The sequence below is a fragment of the Perca flavescens genome, chromosome 23 (assembly GCF_004354835.1).
Source record: "Perca flavescens isolate YP-PL-M2 chromosome 23, PFLA_1.0, whole genome shotgun sequence".
In the NCBI taxonomy this organism is placed as follows: Eukaryota; Metazoa; Chordata; class Actinopteri; order Perciformes; family Percidae; genus Perca; species Perca flavescens.
The window spans coordinates 799,192-810,397 of NC_041353.1; the positions used below are offsets into that span (position 1 = coordinate 799,192).

Below are 11,206 nucleotides of genomic sequence, written 5' to 3' on the forward strand. Positions count from 1 at the left end.
AGAAACACCGTGGGAGTCAAACGTGTGCCCACACAGCCCCACTCACTCGCTTGTTAATACCCGTTTACACCTACATTGGTTATTATGACAAGCGGAGACATGTCCCTTCGTTTGTGTCATCGTTTACACAAAAACCCAGAATCCTCCTCTGGGCTTGGTCTTTCTAAAACCTGCAGCCAGAGAGGAGATATTTGGGAAATCTTCATTTTGCCGTGAAGCGAGGCTGTGTGTCAATCACTTCTGTCAGCACACTGCTAATGTGTTAGCCTGGTGAGACCTGGCGAGCTCAGTTTTCTACTCGCAGATCAGTCTGGCATCTTGAGATAGAAAATTTGGAGCCAATCAGCGTTAGTTTTGAGGCGGGTTTGGGTGGTGATAGACAGATGGTTTATCAATCCAGCTAACCAGGATTTTCGAACAGCGGTAGCCCTAATTCTGTTAGCTGCTCGCTAAATGCTTTTTCCTCTTGGATCCTTCTTTTGGAATATGGACCAGGAACCTGAAATGGGGCCTTTTATTCTTTTTAGTCCTAAATTCTCGTTTACAAGCGGTAAAACTCCTTCACCATTTATGTTGCTAGCATGCTGAGCTAACGAGCTATACTTTGCCTGCAGCAGCAACAGGGGTAGCCTGGCTTGTGTTTGTGTTTTCATACGCTTCGTTGATCTGATTGGTTGATTTGGCCCGTCTATCACCAACTATAGGTGCTGACAGACAGATGGTTTATCAATCAGCTAACGGGATTTAAGCCCCTTCCCAAAAGTTTGGTTCTCAACAGTAGGATTTGAATGGATATGCCCGACAAATGGGGAGCGATCCATCTGGTGAGTCAGGTGCTAATGGTCACTGACCACTTCCTGCCGTAGTGCCCACTTTGGATGGTTAGTGTAATGGTCCAAAATGAGCGTTTATGTTAAAACACTTGAAATGACGAGGTGATGCATTTCCATTCGCCGCCTCCTGAAAATCTGGCGAAAATCTCTTAAACTGACCTTTGTTGATCTGGAAGCAAATTTAAAGCAATAACATTTCAGATCTGCGTCAGTCCACGAATACTACCGGACTTTATGTTTAAGTCTATATAAGAAAATATGCCTGAAAACATATTATGTTTGTTTTGAAAAAACAGGAACAGAAAATATAAGCCAGAGGAGAAAATACCTTATGTTTAAAACAAATGGTTAGAACAAATTTTTAAAATGAATACAATTTCGGTAAAAAGGGGTGGACTTGTGGAATGGTCTCACGATGATCTTAAGAGAACAATTCCATTCATTATTTCAAAAACTATTTAAAACATCAATTTTTTATTAAATATGTAATGGCCCTAAAAAATTGTTTGTGATTAAGTGCATATATGTCTGTAGGTAGGTATGTATGTATGTATGTATATATATGTGCGTATATGAGTATATATATATATATATATATAGCATTAGAGATAGTCGATACCACTTTTTGCTTCGATACGATTCCGATACTTGAACTTGCGTGTCGGCCGATGCGAAGTACGATCCGATACAAAGTGTCATATATTTTATTATGTTTTTAACGGCTGTATGCTACTATCCCTGTATGGATGTGATATTATTTCTATCTTTGTTGTCGGTCTGGTTCCAGGTTAAACTCTTTGTGAAACATGAATTAAACACAAACAATGAATGCCCCAGAACTTTCTTTTTTCTCCAGTTTGACAGTCAGTTACCAGCGGCGAACATAAATAAACTACTTTTAATGTAGATTTTCTTGGGGCTTTTATTCGTGGTATCGGATCGATTGCATAAACTCAGTACTTCTGATGCCGATACCAGCGTTTTGAAACAATGTCGGGCCGATACCGATACTGTGTCGGAACATCTCTAGTATGTATACATGTATGTGTGTATATGAATACTGCGTTCGTGTATGTGTTTATGTTTAAATTCTGATGGGTAGATGTTGTTTTGTAAAACAGGGTAGGCGTAATAAGCCATGGCTTCAGCCTACACCTTTTTGGTTACCACCCTTGTTTTCTAATGAATTTGCTGTACATATATTCGTTTCTATGTTCAGTAACGAATAAATAAACTTTCATTCATTCATAAATGAAGACAGATTGAGCAACTGCCGGACTATTTCTCTCTTAACATGTTTTTCAAACACGTTTCGGTGAACTATTTTAATAAAATACAAGATCGTATTCTGAGCAGGCCCCATTATTCTCTGTTGTGAAATCAAGGAGAAACCAGACCCCGTATTTTCGTTAAGTCAATCAGCTGCGGTCCGTCCCTGGTCCCTCCCCTTTCCGCTGCGTAGTCAAGATGGCGCCTGTTTAGTCGCGGCGTGGTGTCCGTCGTTCCACTGAACTTTTTGACCTTTTTAGGGGCTCATCCTGGTACTTTCAGTGCGTTATCTCCCGATATACTTCAAACTCAGTGTTTGAAGTGGGACAGTAAGCGCTTTTGAGACACAGCCTGAGACAAAGCGGAGTTCAGGCGGCGAGGAAGTGTGGAAGGAAGAGAGTTGGTGATTGGTTGCTGTTGTTGGGGTTCTGATTGGCTAGCGTAAGCTTGGGCTTCTCGTGACTCGCCACATACAGCTAACGATGTGATTATTTGGAAAGCGAGAGGTTGAAATGTCCGTTTATGAAAATAACCCGACCCACGTGTAAGCGTGGCACTAATGACCACAGCGTGGTTTTGAACTGTTCCTTAAAACAGCTGAAGAGGCGCCAAAATAGGTTGTCAAAAGGTCTGACTAGTCCTCACAGCATTCCCTAAGCGTGCTCTGTGTTTACTGGCATTTCTTTAACCCTCCTGTCCCCACCCGTTAGCCCAACTTAGCACAGATCCTGAGGTAACCGGCTCCATCTAGCCTAGGGGCTTAGCACAGATCCTGAGGTAACTGGGCTCCATCTAGCCTAGCTTACACAGATCCTGAGGTAACTGGCTCCATCTAGCCTAGCTTAGCACAGATCCTGGAGGTAACCGGCTCCATCTAGCATAGCTTAGCACAGATCCTGGAGGTAACATGGCTCCATCTAGCCTAGCTTAGCACAGATCCTGGAGGTAACTGGCTCCATCTAGCCTTACTTAGCACAGATCCTGGAGGTAACAGGCTCCATCTAGCATAACCAGCACAGATCCACACACAACGGCTCCATCTAGCCTAACTTAGCACAGATCCTGGAGGTAACAGGCTCCATCTAGCCTAGCTTAGCACAGATCCTGGGGTAACAGGCTCCATCTAGCCTAGCTTAGCACAGATCCTGGAGGTAACAGGCTCCATCTAGCCTAGCTTAGCACAGATCTTGAGGTAACCGCTCCATCTAGCCTAGCTTAGCACAGATCCTGGAGGTAACCCGGCTCCATCTAGCCTAGCTTAGCACAGATCTTGAGGTAACCGGCTCCATCTAGCCTAGCTTAGCACAGATCCTGGAGGTAACCAGCTCCATCTAGCCTAGCTTAGCACAGATCTTGGAGGTAACCGGCTCCATCTAGCCTAGCTTAGCAGATCCTGGAGGTAACAGGCTCCATCTCTAACTTAGCACAGATCCTGGAGGTAACTTGGCTCCATCAGCCTACTGCCAATAAATAAGAAAATAAGTAAAATTCACACGTGATGTAGGTCAATGGTGGCTGAACAGCGTTGATAAACATGCTAAAGAGCGATTATGCGTCTGCTAAACACACACACACACACACACACACACACACACACACACACACACACACACACACACACACACACACACACACACACACACACACACACACACACACACACACACACACACACACACACACACACACACACACACACACACACACACACACTGGATTAGGTTTGTGTGAACTTTGATGTGGCGGCTGGGTGGGCCTTGTTTTCCTGTGTGTGATTGGCCCAAGAGTCCTCCGTTCCCCAGCAGGGGACGGGGTCAACACTGTCGGCCGTGGCTCCGAAAGTCGAGATGAAAAAAACTCTGTGTGTGCCTGCAGTGTGCTGTCCGGCGGTGTGTGCCAATGGGTCTGTGTGGTGAACTTCTCCGCGGCCGTCTGTCGGTAATCACGAACCTCCGTTTCCAGCGTTTGAGTTTTGAACATGTGTGATATCTGTGTTGACCCTGGCTCTGTTGTGTGTCGGTTCTGTCAGGTTTTTGGAGTAAACATGAATTTCTCTGTCTTTAAACTGTAATGAATCAGATATTTGGGATGCAAACATTATTATCTGAGTGTTTGTTTACTTTCTCTGTGTGTGTGTGTGGTGTGTCTCTGTGTGTGTCTCTGTGTGTGTGTCTCTGTGTGTGTGTCTCTGTGTGTGTGTGTGTCTGTGTGTGTGTCTCTGTGTGTGTGTGTGTGTGTGTGTGTGTGTGTGTGTGTGTCTGTGTGTGTGTGTGTGTGTGTGTGTGTGTCTGTGTGTCTCTGTGTGTGTTTGTGTGTCTGTGTGTCTCTGTGTGTGTCTCTGTGTCTCTGTGTGTGTGTGTGTGTCTGTGTGTGTGTGTGTCTGTGTGTATGTGTGTGTTTGTGTCTGTGTGTCTCTGTGTGTGTGTGTGTCTGTCTCTGTGTGTGTGTGTGTCTCTGTCTGTGTGTGTGTATTTGTCTGTCTATGTGTCTGTGTGTGTATGTCTATGTGTGTCTGTGTCTCTGTGTGTGTGTTTGTGTCTGTGTGTGTGTCTCTCTGTGTCTCTGTGTGTGTGTGTGTGTTGTGTGTGTGTGTGTGTGTGTGTGTGTGTGTGTGTGTCTCTGTGTCTGTGTGTGTGTGTGTGTGTCTCTGTGTCTCTGTGTGTGTGTCTCTGTGTGTGTGTGTCTCTGTGTGTGTGTGTGTGTGTGTGTGTGTGTGTGTGTGTGTGTGTGTGTGTGTGTGTGTGTGTGTGTGTGTGTCTGTCTCTGTGTCTGTGTGTGTGTGTGTCTCTCTGTGTGTGTGTGTGTCTCTGTGTGTGTGTGTGTGTCTCTGTGTGTGTGTGTGTCTCTGTGTGTGTGTCTGTGTCTGTCTCTGTGTGTGTGTGTGTGTGTGTGTGTGTGTGTGTGTGTCTCTCTGTGTGTGTGTCTTCGCTTTTTGATGTATTTGCGAATAAATGACACATGATGTTTTATTGATTTAGGAGATAATTTAGCAAGTGAAGGAAGTCTCAGTTTGGGAGGATTCAATCATTTTATATAACAATAAAAAAAACTGAATATTTTGGGGTTTTGCTGACTTTTGGTCAGAGACAACCCAGACATTTGAAGACAGTATCGTCCGGCTGTGTTTTTATTTACCATTATACCTGTTAGTTGCAGCTGTAGTTTGAGAGCAGTTTCAGATACAAACTCCTACATGGATTACAGCTCCTCTGGTGGTCGACTGCAGTCTAAAATAAAAGCCTCTTTCCACGGAGGAGATGATTTGCAGTTCCTAGAACATAACCTTCCTAGGACCCTTTATTGCTCATATTCAGAGTGGACCAATTTGGGGATTATTAAGTTAGTTCCTGTAACTCTTTCAGCTCCTACTTCAGGGCAGGGTCTTTTCCTTCTCCACATAAGCCGCTTTCCAACCAAGTAGTTACAGGAAAGCTCCTAAATAGACACAAGTGGCAGTTGGTCAGATACGTGGGGACCACTAAGGTCTATATAAAAGAGACTTCAGATACAGTATTAGGGGACCTCTAAGGTCTATATAAAAGAGACTTCAGATACAGTATTAGGGGACCACTAAGGTCTATATAAAAAGAGACTTCAGATACAGTATTAGGGGACCACTAAGGTCTATATAAAGAGACTTCAGATACAGTATTGGGGACCACTAAGGTCTATATAAAAGAGACTTCAGATACAGTATTAGGGGGACCACTAAGGTCTATATAAAAGAGACTTCAGATACAGTATTAGAGGACCACTAAGGTCTATATAAAAGAGACTTCAGATACAGTATTGGGGACCACTAAAGGTCTATATAAAGAGACTTCAGATACAGTATTAGGGGACCACTAAGGTCTATATAAAAGAGACTTCAGATACAGTATTAGGGGACCACTAAGGTCTATATAAAGAGACTTCAGATACAGTATTAGGGGACCACTAAGGTCTATATAAAAGAGACTTCAGATACAGTATTAGGGGACCACTAAGGTCTATATAAAGAGACCTTTAACTAATGCATTGCATGACACCATGTTGGTTTTTAAACCCCATCAGGACCATAGTACGGTGTGTTGTGTACATGCTGTCTGTGTTGTTAGTTTTACTCTGGCTGCAAAATGGGTTCAGTGCCCAAGACAAATTTCCACGATGTGGGTCAATAAAGTTAAATCTTAAATGCAAATGGCAAAATCGGTTCTGGGGGAGTAGTTAGCAGAACTGTTTAGAAGTGGACTGTTCCTGTAACTACTTGGTCAGAAAGAGGCTCATCTGAGTAAAACATTTTGGAAAGAGATAAGGCAATAAGGGGCGCATCGTCACACACGCCACCCACTGTGAGAGTTTTACTTGAACTTTGAGCTACATGAGCTACGCCAATCAATGAACGAGTAGTGATGGCGCAGTGGATATTCGCAGCGTGCCTTGATTGTGGGAGATCCAGGTTCAATTCCCACCGCAATACATCAACCAATGTGTCCCTGAGCAAGGCAGTTAAGCCCTAGTAGCTCAGAGGTGTGTTACCTCTGACATATATAGATCAATTGGAAGTTGCTTTGGATGAATGGTCAGCTCAATGACATGTAATGTAATGTTATGTCCAGACCTTCCTCCACAGCACCTTGGAGGAAGGTCTTAAACTCACGTTGTGGTCGGTTAAAGTACCGCGAAGCGAAAGTGGCGGGTTGGTTCAGCGGGTAGAGCAGGCGCACATATACATAGAGACTTATGCCTCGATGCAGAGGTCAGCGTTCGAGTCCGACCTGTGGCGGCTTTCTCTCTCTCTCTCTCTCCTAGCTGTCCTGTCCATTTAAAAAGGCAGATAAGCCGCCAAAATAAATTTAAATAAATAAAAAGTACCACAGAGCAGTACTGGCCGGGTCATATACAAGTACTCAGGCTACACCTCCACCGCTGTGTTTTTTGGTATTTTGGACCTTGTACTGCAGCGGCACAAGTTCACGCCAACCTCAGGGACTTCAACCTTCGACTATCGACACCGGGCGTCAGCGGAGAGGTTTCGTCCCTCGGCTGGTCCTTGCTGCGGTTCCCTATCGGAGCAGTGCATGATGGGATTGAATCCGCTACGTTGTAGGTGTAGTCTGTCAGGTAGTCCTTCAGCCCGGTTGGGCAGCGGCAGCTCCTGCACGCGCCTCGTCCTCCCGGTTGATGGCTGCGGCAGAGGTGCTGCAGCGCCCGGCGTGGCCCGTACACACGCGGCTTGGTGAGCAGCAGCTGCACCGTGCCGTTGGGCTGAGAGTTTGATGCCACAGCCGCGCCACCGATGCCGCCGCCGCCGCTGCTGCTTTGTCGCTGGCGGCGGGACATCTGCGTAGTGCTCCACCAGGTGCACCACGCTGCTGAACTGCTTCAGCTTGGGCTTCACCAGGACCACCGAGTCCAGCTTGAACTTGCCGTGTTTGTACTCGATGCGCGCGGGTTGGTGGGGCGGCCCGGCGTCATGGCGAGATGGTGAACAGGTAGTCCCGCTGGGAGCTGTCCCGCACCAGGAAGGTCCCTCCGAGGAGTCCTGCAGGATCTCCTTGGCTTCGTTGGCGGTCAGGCTGCCCCAGTACCAGCCTGGGGGCACAAATACACAGAGGCTACCGTCACCGCTGGAATGTTACCGAGGACATTTCATTTATAATTTAATTTGTACTCTTTATTACACACACACACACACACACACACACACACACACACACACACACACACACACACACACACACACACACACACACACACACACACACACACACACACACACACACACACACACACACACACACACACACACACACACACACACACACACACACATTTACTCCAGTACACTACATTAGTCTATCCTCCGGTCTACTTTATTCCCTTATATAATGCCCATATTTAATGCTGTCTCTTTTTAAACTTTATCCTTGCACTGCTATAGTTTTTATATTACTATGTGTTGCTCCTTACTTTTTATTTAGCATCTTTTCTTTTATTGTCCATATTATTCATGTGGATTTGTTATTTTATCATCCTGTTTATGATGATATATGTATGTTGTGTGTGAAGTCTTTAAGCTACTGGGACCTGGGAATTTCCCTTGGGATCAATAAAGTATCTATCTATCTATCTATCTATCTATCTATCTATCTATCTATCTATCTATAAGGTTAACTAATGTTTTTTTCAACCTCAACCTTATGTTTCTGTGTCTGATGAGAACAACAATCTGTGAAACTGGTCCAGTATTAAACCAGAACCAGGCTGTAATGTAACCCTCACAGGACTAATGTTCAGCAGCAGTTAGAGTCACTAAAAGTTCTGTTGTTGCTGCTGACAGACTCAGATTATTATTCTAAGTGTCTGACAACATTATGGGATGGATCCCTACAGAGATAGACCTTTTAAACCTCTTTGAGACCTTAACTGTTTACAGCTCTGAGAGCACTAGCACTAAACCCTCCAGACTCCATTTAACGTGTTGAGTCCTGTTCTCTTTCAAAAGAATAGAACGACACACACACACACACACACACACACACACACACACACACACACACACACACACACACACACACACACACACACACACACACACACACACACACACACACACACACACACACACACACACACACACACACACACACACACACACACACACACACACACACACACACACCCCTTAAGCTAAAAGCTTAAAGACTAAAAGCTGGAGAAGTCTGATTATAATCATTACATCTTTTAGTTTCATGTGTTCGCATTACGTGCTGCACCCTGAACCTTTTAACGGTGACAGGAAGTGAGACGTTTTCCAGTTCAATAACATCAGGAGAGTTAAACTCTCCTGATGTCCTCTGGTGTAATTTGACCCATTTACAAAAACTTTCCACATCAGAACTATGACAAAAGAACGTTGAGAAAAGTGAAAATGTTGGAAAAAGCTAAAAAAATGCAGAATAAATAAATAAAATCAATAAAAAATTTAAAATGCTGAAAAAAGTGACCACAAAAAAAAAATACCACCAAAAACATTGCCAAAGGTGACAAAAATTTGTTTAAAAACAGTGACAAAAGAACTTGTTAAAAATTGACAAAAACATAAAAAAAATGTCAAAAAAATAAAACAAAAAAGAGAAATCAACAAAAATACAAAAAGTGAGAAAAGAATTGAAAAAAAAATATCAACAAAAAACGTTGAGAAAAGTGAAGAAAAAGAACAACTAAATGTTGAAATTTGGACCCAGAAAAACCCAAAGTAGCATCATGGTCGACGAGAAGACAACTTGCTTGCTCTTGGGGGGGGGGGGGAATTTATGGACTTGTTGGTCTTTGTAAATAATAGAGTGTGGTCTAGACCTACTCTATCTGTAAAAGTGTCTTGAGATAACTCCTGTTATGAATTGATACTATAAATAAAATAAAATTAAACACAAGGGTAACGTTCTATCTGCCTTCAGAAAAAGGGACATTAACTAACTGAAGTTGTGTGGTAGATAGGCGAACCCTTGTGTTTAAATCTATTTCATTTATAGTATCAATTCATAACAGGAGTTATCTCAAGACTTTACAAATGGAGTAGGTCTAGACCACACTCTATAATTTATAAAGACACAACAAGTCCATAAATCCCAAAGCAAGCAAGTTGTCTTCTCGTGTGGTGACATTCAGCAGCATGTTCCCCAGCAGCCTCCAGGTGAGGCGTACCTGTGTTCCTCAGGTCCTTCATGGCTCTGGCGATGGTTCTCTCGTCTGATTCCACAGCGGTGGCGGTGGCGTTGGCTCTCGTGGTCGGTCTCGAGGGTTTCTGAGGACTCGGAGGACTGGCAGGTCATTGGACAGACCCGCCCGGCAGACCCCTCTGGCGTGGGGCGGGCCTGCACGGTTTCTACCGGAAATATACAGCAGAGGGAAATGACAATCGCCTCGCAGAGGTTATTACCATATACAGCCCTGGAAAAACTCAGTAAAATAAAGTTCCTTATCCATCAGACGCAGGTTCGACTCCGACCTGCAGCCCTTTGCTGCATGTCACCCCCTGTAATAATCCCCAAAACATTATGCATCAGAAACATCAGTAAAGTCTAAAAATAAAAGCAACAATAAGTGTCAAGAAAGTCAAAAAAACAATCACAAAACGGCGTCAAACCAAATAGCGATAAAGAACGAGCGACAAAAGTATCAAAAATGTCGGAAGTAAGTCATAAAAAAACGCGACAGTTAAAAAAAAGTCGGTAAAAAAGTTCCTTATCCATCAGACGCTGGTTCGACTCCGACCTGCAGCCGTTTGCTGCATGTCATCCCCCCCCTCTCCTTTCATGTCTGCATCTGTCCTGTGGAAATAAAGGCCTAACAATGCCCAAAAAATTACCTAAAAAAAAAAAAAAATGCATCAGAAACATTGGTAAAGACAAAAGAAAGCAACAGTAAGTGTCGAAAAAGTCACTAAAAGTTGCAAAAATAATCACAAAAGCGCGTCAAAAGTCGCCAAATAAGCGATAAAGAACGAAAGCGACAAAAAAGTGTCAAAAAACTTCAGAAGTAAGTTCCAAAAAAAAAGCAACAAAAACAGTCAAAAAAAGTCGGTAAAAAACCCAACAAATAGCATCAAATAATGTTGAGAAAAATTCGCCAAAGAAACGACAAAAACAAGCAAATACGCGTCAAAAGAGTCGCTAAAAATTTTAAAAATGCAACAAAACAACAGACAAAAAACTGTTGGTAAAAACTCATACAAAAAAAAGAAAGAGCATAAAAAAAAAGTGTGAAAAAATTCACTAAAAAAAGTGAAAAACTATAATTCAATTAAATTTATAGTATCAAATCATAACAAGAGTTATCTCGAGACACTTTACAGATAGACTAGGTCTAGACCACACTCTATAATATACAAAGCCCCAACAATTCCACTAATTCCCTCACTACCGACAAAAAGGGTCAAATGTCGAAAAAAACTATTTCTTTGTTGATTTTTATAGAACATTAAGTCTCTGGTAGATTCAAAACATGATTGTTAATGTGTGTGTGTGTGTGTGTGTGTGTGTGTGTGTGTGTGTGTGTGTGTGTGTGTGTGTGTGTGTGTGTGTGTGTGTACCATTTTCTGACATTTTTAACAATCAAAC

The 11,206-nt window shown here is 43.3% G+C and overlaps 1 pseudogene; it reads right to left on the reverse strand.

Moving 5' to 3' along the window:
• Positions 1 to 7,055: 7,055 nt before the first annotated feature.
• LOC114550475 (suppressor of cytokine signaling 2-like) lies at positions 7,056 to 9,919 on the reverse strand (annotated as a pseudogene).
• Positions 9,920 to 11,206: the final 1,287 nt, after the last annotated feature.